We start from the raw sequence: 14863 nt of genomic DNA, 5'->3' as shown, positions 1-14863 counted from the left end.
AGGCAGAGTTATGTTTGAGGATGCAGTTGTTGACGTGCTTCCAGTACTACGTTTCTGTCCAGGAAGGCGCAAACTGACCTCGTCGTCACTAGCATCCTCCTCCACCTCCTCTGCTGACCTCATCGACTGGCTGACTGTGGGTTGACAGTAAGTGGGATCTCCAACCTCGTCATCATCACCCTGTGTGTTATCACACCCGCCGACCTCAGAGCCAACCTCTTCCTGCCCTGACAAAAAACTCAAGTTGTCGCTCCAATCAGGTATTTGAGTCTCATCATCGTCTTCCTCATTGTCTCCACCAACAGGAGTTACAGTTTGGGAACGAGGGTCTACATTATTGTCAGAGCCTTCTGCGTCTGTTCCTGGATCTGACTCATAAAGATTCTGGGCATCAGTGCAGATAATTTCCTCGTCTGGATTCACAGAAGCTCTGGAGCCGACCTCTGATTCCCAGGCTATAGTATGAGTAAACAGCTCTGCAGACTCAACCATCTGTTCTACCCCATACTCAGACGAGCAGCTGGAGACTTGGGAGCTGTGAGGAAGCAAATGCGATTGGGGTGACACCTCTGAGGACTGGAGTATTTGTGATGTTGAAGTTGAGGTGGAGGAGAGCCTACTTAAAGGAGCACTTGATATCCGTTGAAGAACCTGCTGTTTTTGTGCCTCATCTGGAATTTGTAGCGATGGGCTTCACCGTAAGAAAGGGATCGTATCACATTGTCCGCTAAAAGAAGTAGACATCTTAGTTTGGCTGGAAGATGGCCTTTCTTCTGCAGATGTTACCGTTGCTTTAACACCTACCCCATGGACACAACCTTTCTTACCCTTCCCAACATGCCTATTCCCCTTTCCACCAGCAGCAGGCCTTTTTCCACTCATTTTTGTGGTTAACTAATTGACAACTCTGGAGTTGTTTGCAGAAAAAACAATGGATGGGAACCGAGCAGAGCTGAGTGGCCAAACTGTGGTATTAGCCCAAAAGTATTGGCTGGGTTAGATGCAGTAAAACAATTTTATTACATACACAGGTGGTGGAGGTTAGTATAGATGGGCTAATAGACCAAGTCCCAAACACTGCTGCAAGCCCAAATATTTTTTCAGAGCTAGATGCAGATAAAAATTATTTTTAATTTACAACCTGGTGGAGGTTAATATAGATGGACTAATAGACCAAGTCCCACACACTGCTACAAGCCCAAAATTTTTTCAGAGCTAGATGCAGATAAAAATTATTTTCAATTTGTAACCTGGTGGAGGTTAGTATAGATGGTCTAATAGAACAAGTCCCACACAGTGCTACAAGCCCAAATATTTTTTCAGAGCTATATGCAGAGAAAAAATATTTTTAATTTGCCACCTGGTGAAGGTTAGTATAGATGGACTAATAGACCAAGTCCCACACACTGCTACAAGCCCAAATATTTTTTCAGATGCAGATAAAAATTATTTTTAATTTGCAACCTGGTGGAGGTTAGTATAGATGGAATAATAGAACAAGTCCCACACACTGCTACAAGCCCAAATATTTATTCAGAGCTAGATGCAGATAAAAATTATTTTTAATTTGCAACCTGGTGGAGGTTAGTATAGATGGAATAATAGAACAAGTCCCACACACTGCTACAAGCCCAAATATTTTTTCAGAGCTAGATGCAGATAAAAATTAATTTTAACTTGCAACCTGGTGGAGGTTAGTATAGATGGACTAATAGAACAAGTCCCACACACTGCTACAAGCCCAAATATTTTTTCAGAGCTAGATGCAGATAAAAATTATTTTTAATTTGCAACCTGGTGGAGGTTAGTATAGATGGACTAATAGACCAAGTCCCACACACTGCTACAAGCCCAAATATTTTTTCAGAGCTAGATGCAGATAAAAATTATTTTTTATTTGCAACCTGGTGGAGGTTAGTATAGATGGACTACTAGAATGATGCTATGCCCAAAAGGTTTTAGTTGCCTAGTTTCAGCGAAAAAATTTGTATTCTATACACAGGTGGTGTAGCTTTCAACACAGATAGGCTACTACACTGACTAACACACACTGCAGGAGGCCAAAAGGGATTTGCTTAGCTAGATTTAGGCAAATGCTATGAAAAAACTTGCACAGCACTGGCACAGACCTGCCTGGCAAAAACTAATAGGAACTGATGTAACCTAGCCCTCAAAAGGACTGCAACTACATTTAGTCCCTACTCCCAACCTATCTATTTAAGAGCACAGACCTGCCTGATAAAAGTTGAAGGAAATTATGTAACCTAGTCCTCAAAAGGACTGCAATCACAACTATTCCCTACTCCCAAGCTATCTGCAGATTTGTGCGAAAATTGGCTTGAAATTAACACTGAAAGTATAGCGCAAACAGCAACAGCGGTGCCGTCTAACATGCAGCTGCAGCAGTGAGAAAGTGGTGGCGACGGGGAAAATGGCTGGGTCTTATAGGGCAAAGACATGTGACATACACAGCCAATGACACATGCCCTTGCTTGTGTGAAAAAAAGCAGTTCGCTCTGTGTGTGCGCTGCTGATAGTCTGACAGATTGCACCTCCCCACTGTAAATGCGGGAAAGAGAAAAAAAAATGGAGATCTTCATTATTTCTGCGGAGATCCATCCCCTGCCCCTCCCCCAGCCCCGCTGTACACTCAAACTGCGTATTAACAATAATTTTCAGCATTACTGAGAAAAAATCCAGTTATGATTTTGGTGCACGAACAGTTATCAAACATAACCTCGAACAGCCAAATTTTTTTCAAATCGTTTGTGTTCACCGAACGGCTCGAACACCGCCCAAAACAGCTCGAATTTGAGATTGGCGAATAGTTCGATTCGAACACCGCTCATTTCTACTATTTACTCATACTATAGCCTTGGAATAAGAGGTCGGCTCCAGAGCTTCTGTGAATCCAGACGAGGAAATGATCTGCACTGATGCCCAGAATCTTTGAGTCAGATCCTGGACCAGACGCAGAAGGTTCTGACTAGTGTTGAGCCACCCCCGTAGTGTTCGAGTTCTGTTCGGTTCGTCGAACACCCGTGTTTTTGCCGAACTGTTCGTCGAACTGTTCGTCGAACACCTTCGAACACCGTTAAAACCAATGGCAGGCAAACAAAAACACATAGAAACACATAGAAAACACCTTCAAAGGTGTCCAAAAGCTGACAAACTGCTCAGAAGACATAACTAACACATGGAAAAGTGACAAGTACATATAGTCATGCGAAAATAAAAGAGGTGGAGGAGTAAAAGGAGGGGGAGACACAGATATAGGCATGTCATGCCCTTCTAAAATCCAAAAAGTGAGAAGCCGACACGGCCAGTCCGTTCCTGCCCGTGCCACCTCCGTGTCGCCGGGTTTGTGCCAGAGCCGCGGTGGACCCTGACGGCCAGCCCCCCTCTCCTAATACTGGTGCCTGTCCGCTGGTGGGTCGAGCCCCCCGCGGTGGGGGGGGAGTAACATCTGCAGAAGAAAGACCATCTTCCAGCCAAACTAACATGTTGACTTCTTTTCGTGGACAATGTGATACGATCCCTTTGTTACGGACACGCCCATCGCTAAAAATTCCAGATGAGGCACAAAAACAGCAGGTGCTTCAGCGGATATCAAGTGCTCCTTCAAGTGGGCTCTCCTCCACCTCAACTTCAACATCACAAATACTCCAGTCCTCAGAGGTGTCACCCCAATCGCACTTGCTTCCTCACAGCTCCCAAGTCTCCAGCTGCCCGTCTGAATATGGGGTAACACAGATGGTTGAGTCTGCACAGCTGTTTACTCATACTATAGCCTGGGAAACGGAGGTCTGCTCCAGAGCTTCTGTTAATCCAGACGAGGAAATGATCTGCACTGATGCCCAGAATCTTTATAAGTCGGATCCAGGACCAGATGAAGAAGGTTCTGAGCATAATGTAGACCCTCGTTCCCAAACTGTAACTCCTGTTGGTGGAGACAATGATGAAGACGATGATGAGACTCAAATACCTGATTGGAGCGACAACTTGACTTTTCGGTCAGGGCAGGAAGAGGTTGGCTTTGAGGACGACGGGTGTGATAACACACAGGGTGATGATGACAAGGTTGGAGATCCCACTTACTGTCAACCCACAGTCAGCCAGTCGATGAGGTCAACCGGGCCTTTGCCTGGCCTTTGGGATGTCGCGGTGGTCGGCTCCCTGGCCCGTACCCTGGGGTCACTCTTTAAAAGGGTGGATAATTGTTAATTTTATAAGAGTTTGTGACACCACCTGTGGTATCTGGTGAGAAGCACCAGCGCTGCAGCAGTCCACTGAGGCCCGTGATAAGGCAGCTCGATGGTATAGCTCCCCACAGGTGGAGCTAGGTCTCAGGGCAGCATATGCAGGGGGAATGCAGGACAGGCGAGACCCAGCTGGGTCAGAGCAAGAACGGAAACGGACACGGTAGTCACTTCAGTACCTTTTACTGGAGGAAATTCAGGCACATCCTGGAGCACTGTAGGGTGAAGGGTGCATATCAGGATCCTCCCCAATGAGCGGGTGTAGGGCCTCCTGTTTCTTGCCTCTGCGCAGTAAGTTTCTGACCTGCCTGGAGCTAGGCCTAACTTTGTCTCTGTCCTGCGCTGGCTGACCTTGTGGTAGGGCCTTCTCTTGAAGTTCACGCTCCCAGTATGCGGGGCCTAAGCGTCTCCTGGCTCTGTTACGTATCAGCACCTTAGCGATCCTGGGACTTGTAGTTCTCCAGGGATTCCGGTTATGCTTTACTGGGTCATAGAGATCCCGGTAAGCTCGGATCCGGTGTCCGGTAAATGCTTCGGGGTGAGCTGGTTAAGCTCCTCTGCCCCTTATGTACTAACTCGCCACTCGCCTTTTGCCTACTCGGGCCCTCAATAGGCTATACACACTAACGGCAGCTTGCCGCGCTTCACCGATCTTATGTCGCCGGCACACCTTAAGCTATATCTGGGCTCCCTGAATCTAGCTAGCAGGAGCCTCGTGCTCCACTGCTGAACTATTAACTGAGTTCTCTAGACTAGACTGAGCTCCACTGCAGACTTACCTCTCTTAGGCTTCTCTACTGCAGGAACTCTTCAGAGGAACTGAACTGCCTAGCTCCACCTTCCCTATTTATATCCCTAACGGGCTCCCTCTGCTGGTCTGAGGTGGAAGGTGGAGATGTGTGAATGTTTATGGGGGCCTCTTGTGGAGGATTCCATCAATACACTCTTCTAGGATCTGTGATACCAAGCGCAGCGGGGCGTCACAGATACTATTGACGACGAGGTTAGGTTGCGCCTTCCTGGACAGAGACGGAGTACTGGAAGCACGTCAACAACTGCATCCTCAACCACAACTCCGCCTCTGACCACAAGTCGTAGTGGCTATTCAGGTCGCATGGGCTCTAAGCCTTGCATAGCCTGGGCATTTGTTCAGATCGATAAGGATGACCCAACTCGTGTTATCTGTAATATTTGTCACCAAAAGCTAAGTAGAGGCCAAAAAATCCATAGTTTGAGTACTTCATGCATGTACCGTCACATGGATATGAAGCATAAGTTGCAGTGGGAAGCTCACTGTGCTACAATGCGGCCTAGCAGGCAGGGCCAACCACCGTCTGCCCCATCTTGTGCATCCGCGGCCTCTTCATCCTCTGTGACTGGGGGGACAGCAGTCACACATGTTTTTGGACGCAGACCTGCCACCTCTTTACCTGCAACAGCCAGTGTGATTGGCAGGTCATCAGTTCATTGGGAAGTGGAAACACCTGCTGGTGTTGAGAGCTCTCTGACATCGAGAGCACCACCTTTGGATCAAGGCAACCTAACATGTCCGCCTGCATCTTCCTCACAGACCGGCAGTTTGCCAGGGACACCCTACTCAACCCTGTCAAAGCACAACAGCCAGCCCTCGGTCCCTCAGATGTGGACAAGTAAAAGACCATTTCCTCCTAGCCATGAGAAAGCTAAGAGGTTGAATTTCACCATCTGCAAGTTGTTGGCTACAGAAATTCTGCCTTTCCGCCTGGAGGACACAGTGGATTTTTGAGACCTTATGTCCGTCGCAGTGCCCCAGTACCAGATGCCCAGTCGGCACTACTTCTCAAAGAAAGGTGTGCCTGCGCTCCACCAGCATGTCACACACAACATCACCGCTTCTTTGAGAAACTCTGCGTGTGACAGGCTGCATTTCACCACAGACACTTGGACGAGTAGGCATGGACAGGGGCGTTACATGTCGCTGACAGGGCACTGGGTAACTATGGTGACAGCAGGACAAGGGGCTGCTGTCCAAGTCTTGCCGTCCCCGCGAGTTATACGTCAATCCTCTTTATCTAGAAGTTCCTCCACTGCTTCTGCCTCCTGAACCTCCTCTCGGTCTTCCACCTGCACCCAAAGCCTGTCTGGTAATGCCACCTGCTTTCTAACTGCGCACCTCCTTACTATGCTGGCAGCAGGGCTCAACTGCATCAGTGTTTACTTTGAAATGTCTGGGAAATGTGAGTCACACAGCTGAGGACTTGTGGTTAGCTCTGGAGACCCAGTTTCATGAATGGTTGTCTCCACTGGACCTGCAACCAGGGAAGGCCGTGTGCGACAATGCTGCAAACCTGGGTGCGGCCCTTCGCCGGGGCATTGTTACACACGTGCCTTGTATGGCTCACGTGTTGAACCTGGTTGTCCATAAATTTTTAGCCCACTATCCCGGACTAGATGGCCTTCTGCAGAGGGCACGGTCGCTGTGTGCTCACTTCCGCCGTTCGCATCCCGCAGCTCAACGACTTACATCTCTACAGAAGTCATTGGGCCTGCCAGTTCACCGGCTGAAATGCGATGTGCCGACACGGTGGAATTCAACTCTGCACATGTTGCAGCGACTGTGGCAGCACCGACAAGCCCTGGTGCAATAGTTTCTGATGTATAGCCTGGGCCAACGAGATCCAGAGGTGGGGCAAATCACACAGCAGGAGTGGTCTCAGAACAGGGACCTATGAAGTTGACGCGCCCCCTGGGCCGTGGGGTACCCGGAGCCGGGCAGGTAGACGCTGGGGGTTGTAGTCACTGTGGCGGTGACCCGGTCCGTGACCCAGGGCGGTCAATCCAACGGTAATTTGTATATATGGATTTTATATTGTCCGACTACGCCACCTGTGGAGTGCGGCCAAAGGGGCCGCCGCTGCGGAACAGTCCTCTGAAGCTGGTGGTTTTGCTGCAATGGTATTATTACTCACCACAGGAAGAGTGTAGCTTCAGGGCTGTGTGGGTGGATGATGGTGGTTGTAGTGCAGGGAGTCAGTAATGAACACAGAGTCCGTGTGATGCAGTCCCAAGATCTTTACTCACAGTTGTTGCAGTCCAGATTACAGGTACCAGAGCTATCTCACCCGTCGTGCTGTGCGTACTCAGTGAGGGGCTCAGTCCACCCCCAGATAGCTCCGGAGTACTTAGCAGGACCCCCTTCTGTGTGTCCTTTCTCTGGCCTTCTCCCTGCACCTCACACCCAGTGACACTTTTATCCGGTATCCTCGGGCCTTGGCGGGCGACTTGTGTTCCGTCCCCTGGGTCCTATGTGGCTACCTTCTTAGTGAGACTGGTGTGGACTTTTGCCTGCAGTACATGAAATGCTGCAGCCTCCGGTTTCTAGTTGAGCCTTGCTGTTTCTCCTTTAGTTGAGGGACCGGTTCCCCTTATCTGGCCTGACCCCTCTACCTCCTGGTAGCAGCGGGAGTACAGGTGGCCTTCTGCACGGCCCGTAGCCCTAGGGTCCCTTCGGTTCCTGGAGCCTTCCTGCTCCCACTCCTCTCTTCTCTCCTTCAGTCCTGGGCCTCCCAGGCTAGGCCCGCCTCCGGAGCTGAGCTCATGCCGAGCCTCTGCTCCTGTCACTTTTCCTCCTCTGACTGGCTTGCTCTTTCTAAGATGGCTTCCTATTTATACTCTCCCTGTCATGTGCTCCCCTAAGCTGCTCCCCTAAGCACCCACTACATAGGATCCTCCCACCAGCTAGGGACCTGGGACTGTGCTCTCCCTTAGGAGCAATCTCGCCCTAACCCCACTGCGGGTATGTGTTGGATGCAGGTGTTAGGGTCCCGAGCCATACGCCTTCCTTACCTGAGGGTGAGATACCACACCTCTGGGTGAGATGCAGTAACTCTGTGGTGACTGCACCCTCAGGGGCGCCACACACCTTTCTGCACAGTTTTGAAATGGCGACGAAGATGTTTAGTGCTGACGACGATGCCATTATCAGCATAACTATTCCGGTGATTTACATGCTGGAGCACACATTAAACAGAATTCAGAGTCAGGTGGTCGGACAAGAGGAGGTGGCGGAAGTAGAGGAGGAGTCGTATGCGGAAGGGATAACATGTCCAAGGTCCAGACGGTTGGCAGCACCAAGGAGGCAGGCATGGGAGGGTGGGGGAGAGGGATTAAACAGGGCGCATGGTAGCAGCCAAACTGTTGAGGAAGGTGCAGGAGCCGAGGAAGAAGTGGAGGATGAACTGGCGATGGGCATGGAAGACTCATCAGATGAGGGAGACCTTGATCACATTTCTGTTGTGCGAGGTTGGGGGGAGAGGGCAGAGGAAAGAAGCATGATTCTTACCTCGCTACCAACACAACAAGGACTTGGTCCTCCTGGATGCGCAAGACACATGAGTGCCTTCTTGCTGCACTACTTGCAACATGACCCTCAGATTGCAGAATTCGAAGTAATCTCGACTACTGGGTTGCCACACTCTTAGATCCCCGGTACAAAAGTAAATTTGCCGAAATAATTCCTGCCATAAAAAGGGATTGACGCATGCAGGAGTATCTGCAGACGCTGTTGCAGAATCTTACATGTGCTTTTCCAAAAAACACCAGTGGTGCACGAAGTGAATCTCACAGTTCTAACTTGCCAACCGCGGGACTGTCGAGTCTTCATCACTCAAACCGTAACAGTAACACAGTATCTGCTGGTAACAGCAATTTTGTGAAATCGTTTCACCACTTTTTTAGACCATCCTTTGCAAGGCCACAGGAGACAAGAAGTCTGACACATAGTCAATGCCTAGAGAGGATGGTGCAGGAGTATCTCCAAGTGAACATCGAAGCCATGACTGTGTCACTGGACCCTTGCTCATTTTGGTATTCCAATCTGGAAAAATGGTCGGAGCTCGCCACTCACGCCTTGGAGATCTTGTCATGCCCTGCAGCCAGTGTTCTCTCTGAACGTGTGTTCAGCGCTGCTGATGGTGTGCTGATAGATAAGCGCACGCGGCTGTCCACTGAGAATGTAGACAGACTCACGTTCATAAAGATGAACAAATCATGGATTCGCAAGGACTTTTCTAATCCTGTGTTATCCTTGGGAGGCTAAAAGCTTGAGGATTTTGTAATATCACCTCACCAACCGTTTTAAGCAGCTGTGGGGCAATTGATGCCACTTAACCCTAGAACGCATGACCATAACAATCTACACTTTCATATACCTGGGGCCTTTTAGGCCCGTGTGCAAATAACATTGAATAACTGAAACTCAAATGACAAACAACTATATACATGAAGAATACCTAGAGTTTCAAAATTCTAACTAAAGTAATCTTGCAGAAAATAGAAAACAATTAACAGGGCGGGACTGCGAGGCCCCAGGTATGCGTTCTAGGGTTAAGTGGTGTCTGTGCCACAATTTTGGGAAAAAATGGAAACTCTTTTTGGAGTCCCCTTGCTGTGTCTTATGTGACGTTGGCATCGTCAATTCCAGGTGGGTTGGGTCGCTCCCCCCCCCCTTTTAACTGTAAGAACCGACATACACTATGGCTTGGGGTAACACAGATGATTGAGTCTGAAGAGCTGTTTACTCAGAGGTCTGCTCCAAATCTTCAGTGTCTGATAGTCAGCGTAGAATTTTTAACTGCATCTAGCCTAGGCAATACTTTGGGCGTAGTAGCCCAGCTGCAAAGCAAGCTGCACCGCCTGTGTATCTAATAAGAATTTTTAAATGCATCTAGCCTAGGCAGACTGTGGGGACCCCCAACCAAACCCAGACGCTCAGCCCCCCTACCGCCCCCCTTTCCTTGACAATACAATAATGTAACTCTTACAACTGGATGGGTGAGGATCGGTCACAGCTTTATTAACTCTTTATACTCATTCCATTAGAAAGACATTTTATTTCTAAAATAATTCAGCTTGTTGCAGCATGCCCTGGGTCTCCACTCCGGCAACTTGGCCAACAAGTGTAACTCTCCAACATGTCCTTTCTATTTCCAGGCCACGGAGGATCCTGCGTACTCGTATGCAGGACTCTGACCCCCAACCATCACTCTTAACGCTTGTTCCACTCCGTCCTGGAGTCCTGACAGGAATATGTCCAGTCCAATATCCATTAAGTGAACACCGTCGGGCCGTATGAGGCCTGCTTCATCTCCTTCCAGTTGTCGGTGTCGTACCACTACACCGCCTCTGTCTCTTCTAAATTTTGCCATCCGAATATTTATTACCCGCCTTGTCCGTTCGATGGCCGTGATGTCTCGGGCACCTTGCCATACCGCTATCGGCACAATCTCTGACCATACTATAGCTAGTTTTGTGAAAAATTCTCTGAAGCGCTCAGTGTCTAGTTTCATTATTGCCATTAGTTATGCGCTCTTGTGATGACCTAGGTTGTTTCCCCCGGCCTGTATAACTAAGATGACCAAATATCTTGCCTCTCTCCCTACCTTGATTACCTCCATTAGTACCTGTGGCCATAGCAGGCCTCTAATACCTCTCCAGTTGAAATATGTGTTATGAAACTCTAATTTCCTCCCGCCTGGGCGGACTTTCGCCCTTTAATCTGCCCAATATATATACGAGTGGCCTATCACCCACACTGTTGGCTTAGCGTCACCTGTAAAAGAAACAAACCACGTTAGGATAACAAGTCCGGTCTTATGTATCTTGCCAAACACGTGGATCACCATCTCTCTATACTCTGAACTTCCGTTTCTGACAGTCCTGCTCTTGCTGCTTCTGTGGCCGCGCCTATGCGGAATGAGTGTGTCCCGTAATCTTTGGGGTGGTTCCCTGCCGATGTTATGCATTTATTAAATATAGCTTGGAACTGGTATCTTGATAATGGCGTCCCATCAATGTGTGATAGGAACAAATTACTTTGTAATCTGATGGTTAGATATGGTTTTACTATTGTTACCCGACTCAGTGTACCGTTTGTGGGTTGTAGAAGTACCCAAGTGCCCCTGCCCGCTGGAACCATTTTGGATTTGTGTATGCGTAGACGTATTGCATTATTGCCTATGACTACATCCTGGTGTAATAAGCCTCCACTGGTGCTAATTTTGGATTGAGGGACTAATTCGCTTATGCATAGCGCCCCGAAGAAGGCGATCACAAATGCTGTAGACAGTAGTGTTGCTTCAAATTGTGAGTGTCATGTTAATGGTGTTAGGGATATGGTGTAAGAAATCAGTTTTAGTGACACGGGACGGGACGTCTACACTCCTGACTTGGCTGACCCCTTTTCCACCCTTTTATGGATTGTCTGATGATGAATCTTTGTCACATCTCCCCAATTCAGTAGTTGGAAGTGAAATGCTACTCCGGTCAGACACCGCTGCGCTGACGCCCCTGATATGCCCCTCATCATTAGCTGGTGGAGAAATTCTATGGTGACTTGTGATCTGGCTTGTTCACATTGGTCAACCCGTCTGCCTGCTACTAGTCGTGTCCACTCTTCCCATGCCTTACCGTATGCTTGCCACGTCGACGGGGCAACTGACGCTCTGATTAATGGCATCAACTATTCGCCACTAGATCCCATAGGGAAGGTGGGCAACTGTTGTCCCGATGGGTGGGCATTGTGGAAGAGCTCTGTGAAAATCTACCAATTGAATTGTTATAAAGCGTTAGCAGCAGCTTTAGACCCCTCAGCATAGTGGCTAGCGCGGACCCATACATTGTGTTTTAGGCACAGGAATGCTAGCCTGGGTAGTAGACCTAGCACTGGGAGAGACGATGATGCCATCTTATTAATGCAGTGCGCTAAGCTGGTGTTTTTTGTTATGAAGCGTATATTTTTTGTAAGCCAGGAGCGTGCCCTATATTTCTATTGCTACCACTATTGGGAAGAAAAATTATTTTCAGCGCTAGATGCAGCGAAAAATTATTATTAATTGAAAAGCTGGTGGAGCTTGGTATAGATGGCCTAATACAATGAGACCCACACACTGCTAGAAGGCCAAATATTTTTTCAGAGTTAGATGCAGAAAAAAATTATATTCAGTTTGCAACCTGATGGAGGTCAGTATAGATGGACTAATAGAACAAGTCCCACACACTGCTAGAAGGCCAAATATTTTTTCAGAGGTAGATGCAGACAAAAAATTATTTTGAATTTGCAACCTGATGGAGGTCAGTATAGATGGACTAATAGAACAAGTCCCACACACTGCTAGAAGGCCAAACATTTTTTCAGAGCTAGATGCAGAAAAAAATTATATTCAATTTGCAACCTGATGGAGGTCAGTATAGATGGACTAATAGAACAAGTCCCACACACAGCTAGAAGGCCAAATATTTTTTCAGAGGTAGATACAGAAAAAAATTATATTCAGTTTGCAACCTTATGGAGGTCAGTATAGATGACTAATAGAACAAGTCCAACACACTGCTAGAAGGCCAAATATTTTTAGAGTGCTAGATGCAGAAAAAAATTATATTCAGTTTGCAACCTTATGGAGGTCAAGTATAGATGGACTAATAGAACAAGTCCCACACACAGCTAGAAGCCCAAATATTTTTTCAGAGGTAGATGCAGAAAAAAATTATATTCAGTTTGCAACCTGATGGAGGTCAGTAGAGATGGACTAATAGTACAAGTCCCACACACAGATAGAAGGCCAAATATTTTTTCAGAGCTAGATGCAGACAAAAATATATTCAGTTTTCAACCTGATGGAGGTCTGTATAGATGGATTAATAGAACAAGTCCCACACACAGATAGAAGCCCAATATTTTTTCAGAGGTAGATGCAGAAAAAAATATATTCAGTTTGCAACCTGATGGAGGTCTGTATAGATGGATTAATAGAACAAGTCCCACACACAGCTATAAGCCCAATATTTTTTCAGAGGTAGATGCAGAAAAAAATATATTCAGTTTGCAACCTGATGGAGGTCTGTATAGATGGATTAATAGAACAAGTCCCACACACAGCTAGAAGCCCAATATTTTTTCAGAGGTAGATGCAGAAAAAAATATATTCAGTTTGCAACCTGATGGAGGTCTGTATAGATGGATTAATAGAACAAGTCCCACACACAGCTAGAAGCCCAATATTTTTTCAGAGCTAGATGCAGAAAAAAATTATATTCAATTTGCAACCTGATGGAGGTCAGTATAGATGGACTAATAGAATGATGCTATGCCCAAAAGATTTTACTTCACTAGGTGCAGTAAAAAAATTGGTATTCTATACACAGGTGGTATATCTTGCAACACAGATAGGCTACTCCACTGACTAACACACTCTGCAATAGGCCAAAAAGGATTAGCTTTGCTAGATTCAGCCAAATGCTGTGAAAAAAACTTGCACAGCACTGGCACAGACCTGCCTGGCAAAAACTGATAGGAACTGATGTAACCTAGTCCTGAAAAGGACTCTAATTACAATTAGTCTTTACTCCCACAATCTATCTATTTAAGAGCACAGACCTGCCTGATAAAAGTCGTAGGAAATGCTGTAACCTAGTCCTTAAAAGAACTGCAATCACAACTATTCCCTACTCCCAAGCTATCTGTAGATTTGTGCGAAAATTGGCTTGAAATTAACAAGGTATAGCACACACAGCAACAGCGGTGCCGTCTAACACGCAGCTGCAGCAGTGAGAAAATGGTGGCGACGGGGAAAATGGCTTGGTCTTATAGGGCAAGGACATGTGACATACACTGCCAATGACACATGCCCTTGCTTGTGTGAAAAAAAGCACTTCGCTCCGTGTGTGCGCTGCTGATAGGCTGATAGATTGCACCTCACCACTGCAAATGCGGGAAAGAGAAAAAAAAATGGAGATCTTCATTGTTCCTGCAGAGATCCATCCCCTGCCCCTCCCCCCACCCCGCTGTACACTCAAACTGCGTATTAACATTAATTTTCATCATTACTGAGAAAAAATCCAGTTATGATTTTGGTGCACGAACAGTTATCGAACATAACCTCGAACAGCCGAATTTTTCTCAAATTGTTCGTGTTCGCCGAACGGCTCGAACACCGCCCAAAACAGCTCGAATTTGAGATTGGCGAACAGTTCGAGTAGAACAACGCTCATCTCTAGTTCTGACCATAATGAAGACCCTCGTTCCCAAACTGTAACTCCTGTTGGTGGAGACAATGAGGAAGACGATGATGAGACTCAAATACCTGATTGGAGCGACAATTTGATTTTTTTGTCAGGGCAGGAAGAGGTTGGCTCTGAGGACGACGGGTGTGAGAACACACAGGGTGATAATGACGAGGTTGGAGATCCCACTTACTGTCAACCCACAGTCAGCCAGTCGATGAGGTCAGCAGAGGAGGTGGAGGAGGATGCTATTGACGACGAGGTCAGGTTGCACCTTCCTGGACAGTGATGTAGTACTGGAAGGACGTCAACAACTGCATCCTCAAACACAACTCTGCCTCTGACCACAAGTCGTGGTGGCTCTTCAGGTCACATGAGCGTTAAGCCTTGCATAGCCTGGGCATTTTTTCAGATCGATAAGAATGACCCAACTCATGTTATCTGTAACATTTGTCATCAAAAGCTAAGTAGAGGCCAAAAAATCCATAGTTTGAGTACTTCATACATGAACCGTCACATGGATATGAAGCATAAGTTGCAGTGCGAAGCTCACTGTGCTACAATGC

This window comes from Phyllobates terribilis, unplaced genomic scaffold (genome assembly GCF_046119375.1).
Source record: "Phyllobates terribilis strain yellow unplaced genomic scaffold, ASM4611937v1 Scaffold_12__6_contigs__length_324123572, whole genome shotgun sequence".
Taxonomy (NCBI): domain Eukaryota; kingdom Metazoa; phylum Chordata; class Amphibia; order Anura; family Dendrobatidae; genus Phyllobates; species Phyllobates terribilis.
The sequence above is the reverse complement of the archived record's forward strand: the minus strand, read 5'-3'. Positions refer to the sequence as shown.